A 5,773-nucleotide genomic window follows, 5' to 3' on the forward strand; every position below is an offset into this window, starting at 1 on the left:
TTACATAAGATGCCCAGATGAATTATGGTTTTCAAGGCAAACCAACTCCAAACTCTTGATGATTTCTTGATAAAAATAACATGTGAAGATCATGGGGATTCATATATGATGCTTAGAGCCATAGTAAATCAATTATTGATTGAACTCCTTGCACTGAGGGTCTTAAACCCTAGATATGAGTCTGATAGAGCATAGGTGAGCATGTACACTACCTACAAAAGAGTTAAACTATAGAAATGACATATTTTTGGTATTTTGGTTAGTAAATAGAGAAAAAAAGTATGATACAATCACATGGTGCTTGGTGATCTCTCCCAATGCACACCCAATGAATAAGGGGCAAGGAGGATGCCAAGGTGTGATCCCAATGCTAATGCATATGATGAGAATAACATAAGGGATCTTAGGGTCAAAATTGGGGTCTCACAAGAACGTGGAGTTCTTGTAATAAGGTAGCTACAATCGGAGGTTTCATGCATATCTGATCGAAATCAGCCGAGCTAGAGTTTTGGAGAATGTGGAGTTCTTGCAATAAGGTAACTACAACCGGAGGTTTTTTTGGAACGCTTGAAGGACTTGGTTCAAATCGAATCAAGGGGAGAGAAGTGAATAGGATCTGTAATAACACTTGAGGTTGGTTGGTGGTGATCATTTCTTCTCTTGTATAAACTTTGCAACTTGATCATAAATATCTCAATTCTAGTTTTAGAATTAGGGGCAGACATATCAAGGATAGACTTGCCTGGGGGAATTAGGGAGGATATCCGTCACCAGTTAAGATGAACATATCAAGGATAAACTGCCTAAAAAAGTAGGAATTACATATATCAAATACTGGATAGAATACCGAAAAGAGAATATCCGTCATCAGTTAGGATGAACATATCAAGGATAAACTCAGAGGGGAGCAAATATGAATTACATCTATCAGTTATTGGATAGAATACCAACAAAAGAATATCCGTCATCGGTTAGGATGAGCATATCAAGAATAAACTCTGCAAAGGGGGAAAAAGCAGGATTTACAACTACCAGTTACCGGGCAGAAGACCGCAAAGAGATGGAAATCCGTCACCGGTTAGGATGAACATATCAAGGATTAACTCTCTGGGTAAAAAATAGGGATTACAACTACCGGTTACTGGGTAGAATACCACAAAGAGAATATCCATCATCGGTTAGGATGAACATATCAAGGATAGACTCGAAGGAAAGAAAATCCGTCATCGGTTAGGATGAACATATCAAGGATAGCCTTCCTGAGGAAACATGAAAACGGATCTGCTGAGGAGAAAAAGTTGCTCTTGCCGGGTATTGGGCAAAAGTGAAAACATGAGAAGAATATTACCAATTACTGGGTAATAGGCTCTCAGGGGATCGAAAGCATCTTATCTAGGTAAGATCTAGAAAGAAGAGATCAATCAAAGACTCAACCCAATGAGGATATAACTCAAGGGGAGTGGTTTCATCCAGATAATCCATTGGGAGGAAGCTGAAATAATGGCCATCCACGAGGAAATAACTCAATGGGGAAAGAGAAAGGTTAAAGTCTTTCTGCTTAATACAAACCAAATCTGCATAGGGAAAAAGTGTACCATCATAGCAGAGGATCAAAATGAACAATGAATCGCAAAGTGCAACAATGCAATAATGAAATTATATGAGTGAATATGTATATGTATATGTATATATGATGATTATGCTGACAAAACAATCGCAAAGGATACAAATGTCACTGGTTTGAATCATCGATACAAACCCTAGCCAATCCTCACAGGAGGGAAACAACTGCTGGAGAGAAATCAAACGAACGCCTCGAAGGCTCAATCCTGGTTGGGTAAAGCACAAGGAGAGGATCTGCTGAGGAAACTGCCACAAACTCTACGGGGAATTTTAGGTCAACACCATATCAGATGGGAGACAACCTTGCAGCGGACAAACATAATAACTGCTCAAAGTCAGGAGTAACTCTGACGACTTGCGGAGAAGCAAAATTCTTCCAAAATCGTGCAAACTGCCGAAATAACACGCCTACAACTCAAGGAAGGCCAACAAACTTGGCTGGGGAAACCAACAAAATTCGGTTACTGAAATGATGTCGGGGATGAAATAGGGACTACGCCCACTGCTTGGGGAGAATCAATAATGCTCCGAATTTAGGGCTTATCGCTTTTCAAACCGCTGTTGATATTCCTTTAAATGATATTGATTGCTTAAAATAACTGCTTTTATATATTTAAGAAAACATGATTTTGATTAAAATTTAATTTCAAAAATGATCATAAATTTTTTAAATCTATTTGGCTGAATTAAACAAGAGTAGAAACATTTGGATAAAAAGCTCAACTTTATTTAATGGAATGGTATTCTGTAAATGACAAGACTCCATAGATCTTTACAAAAGTTGAAAAATGGTAATTTACATGGAAAAGGGCTACATTGAATATAATGATCAGTAATCCTTCTATTAACTTTTGATATCCACTGTGCTCTTGGCGTCAATTGGAGATAATGAATCAGAATTGACCGATTTGCTCAAGAATGTCTTCAAAACTGAAGATCAGCAGGATGCAGTTACTTGCCATAATCCCTAATTTTTGCATAAATTTCCCCAAGGAGGGGGACTCAATTTATCAGGATAATTTTTTTTGTTTTTATGTATCTAATTTTTGCCTGGATCGCCCTTTCGGGTTTCAATCCACCGAGACACTCATTTTTGTCTAATCCGCCCTTTCAGGTTTTCAACTTAGCGATCTGTTCTTTTCTTTTTTTAGGCGAAGTATTTCTTGTTTGCATCTGCGTTCACAGGACGAATGAACTCTTCACCATCCATAGTTGTAAGGATCAAAGCACCGCATGAAAAGGCTCTCTTAACAACATATGGGCCTTCATAATTAGTGTAAGATCCCAATTTTGACCCTAAGATCCCTCATGGCATCATAACATTGCATTTGCATTACCTCAAGGACCCTAAGCATCTTGGCTCCTTTACCTTTGGGTGGGATCTCTTGTGAGTTGGTTTGAGATCACCAAACATGTTTGAATTGTATATTATTGATTTTCTCATTTTTATTTACTAACTAAAAGCACAAAAATATGTCACTAACATCTTTTGTTTGTAGCTTGAGTAGTCACAAGGTCCAAAGCTTCTAGGAGATCCTATGTGCATTGATAAGGCCAATTGAAGATGAAAGTAAGCATGGAAATGGTTCCCAAAGATCTCATCCATCAAATATACCTCCCAAGTATCTCAATTCATCATTTTGATCAAAGCAAACCAAAGGGTTTGAGGTTTGTTTCCCAAGGAAACCCTAATTCATCTATTCATCAACTGTGCCTTGCTCATGAAGCAACCTCTTTGATAAAATGCAATCAAGGGAAGTTCTTTAATTCATAATTTCATGCATATTTGAACTTATATGAGTGTCCTCAATCATAAATTCATCAAGATATGAGGTTTGGACTTGAGAAGTTGATCAGTCAATTCATCTGACTATTTTGAAATACACTGAGACGTAACTTTTAATGTGTTTGTCAAATGGAGATGACCCCAAGAGAAAAAAAGTTCGTAAGGAACATATGAACAACTTTCATGTTCATCACAAATTTATTTGAAGCTTGGAAGGTTATCATCCATTCTAATACATTATAGGTCATTTTGACTGAAACCCTAATTTTGGGTCAACTTCCCAAGGACATAACTCATTCATTTTTCATGATTTTAAGGTGGGATCAAATGAATTGGAAATCTTAAGTTATATACTTCAAATGTCATGTTGAGCAAAATTTCAAAATCTTAAAAGAAATACATATGATAATGCAAAACATTATAGGTCACTTTGGACCAAATGCATTGAAATGTGAAAAGTCCAACTTCAAGTGCCCATAACTTCTTCATCAAAACTCCAAATGATGCAAAATTTAAGTCCAAAGTGATTTCCTTGAAAAGATCTACAACTTTTATATTGAATATTTTGTCATTTGGAGCTTGCATCATTGAAACAGAAGGGATTGAAGTTTGGCCAATTTTGGAAATCTCACATGTACATGTTTTGCACCCTACACTTCATGCCCACTTTTCATCAATTTCCAAGGCTCAAATGGAGTTTTGACCAACATAACAAATGATCCTTATGCAAAAAGCTTTCTAACCATTACTCATGAGGTGGTGTTTCTATTTTGGACATGGTATTTTCGAAGGCTTGAACATTATGGCACATTTTGGAAAATCATTTAAATTTGCATTGCATGATCCATTAATACACAACCTGCACGTCCAAATTGCTTCTATCATGCATCAGCTACCAAATTCAAGTGGAATTGGGCCCTCGATGCGCCTGTACAGGCCCATTCATGGAGGCCCTTTCCATTCATGCAAGTTTATGGTCATGCATTTTCAGCTTGCCTTGCCTATAAATACAATGCATATGAGCTTCATTTCACTAACCTGAAGGCGCCCCAAATGCTGTGCAATTGAAACCTCACCCTCACACCAAAGGAACTATCTCACTTTTCTCTCAATTTTTAGATCTAGAATTCAGTTGCCTCGATTGTTTTCTCAGATCTTAAAGTTCCTAAACCTCATCATCTTGATCCATAGAGTGAATTGCAAGCATCCATAGCAAGGAATTGTGACTCTAAGCTTTGCAAATCATAGGTTTACCTCAGCTTTTAATCTCTTCGAATCTACTCATATATTGGTTATTTCTTGCTGTTGTGGTGTGATCTGAAGTCCTCTGCATAGAGGCAACATTATTGAGCTTTTAATTTTCAAAATCCACTAAGTTCATTTGAACACCACAAATTTTCCATCTCTGATTTCTCTCAATGTAGAAATCTAGAGTGGATTTGGTTGGTACAGGGGTGATGTACATCACCCCAGCTTTCGATTGGTGCCTGGATCGTAGCATTTGGTTAACTTTCATTTCTCTGCAATTTTGGACTTGGCCGGAAGTTGGCCGGAGAAGACGGTGGCGCTGGCCACCGTCTGGTCTCCAGAATAGATCTAGGCCTTCCATTTGTTTTTCCAGATCTAATCCCATGCGTACAACGTTATGACTTTATTATTGGCTTGGTGCGCTTCAGTTGACTCATGCATATGGTGAACGCGCGCTTCCTGGCCGCGTGATAATCCACGTCAATTAATGAAGTACCATCAAATGGTCCACACTTTTCCATCTTTTATAATTTCTGATTTTAATTTTTCTTATTTCTTTTAATTCCATTCATTTTTAAAAATCCATATCTCTTTCATTATTGGTCCAAAAAATATGAGACCAATTATATTTTTTCCCTCTTAATTTCTAATTTCTAAAAATGATTTTTAATATTTTTTATTTTATCATTTGATATTTTTTAGGAATTTTCTCTTTTCTGTTTATTTTTAATTCATTTTAATTAGTTTTTGATATCCAAAAAATACCAAAATATTTTTCCAACCTCTTTCAATGATGATAGATCTATGAAAAATATTCTCATCAATTTATTAATTGATTTAAGATTTATTTGAGATTTTAGTTCAATTAGGTCATTTTTATGCATTTTTAATTGATTTAAAATAGTTTCTGACTTTTAAAAATGTTGAAATTTTTTGTCAAACTTTGTTTGACCTTGTTGAACTTGGGATAATTCACTTGGACTTTTCAAAGTTGATTTGAAGTGAGTTTGAAGTTTGACCTTTCTTTATTATTTTAATTCAAGTTTTATTTTAATAATAAAAAATACCAAAAATATTTTATTTGTTTCTTGACTTCTAATCTTTATCTTGCTTCTG

The sequence above is a fragment of the Lathyrus oleraceus genome, chromosome 4 (genome assembly GCF_024323335.1).
Source record: "Lathyrus oleraceus cultivar Zhongwan6 chromosome 4, CAAS_Psat_ZW6_1.0, whole genome shotgun sequence".
Classification (NCBI taxonomy): Eukaryota; Viridiplantae; Streptophyta; class Magnoliopsida; order Fabales; family Fabaceae; genus Lathyrus; species Lathyrus oleraceus.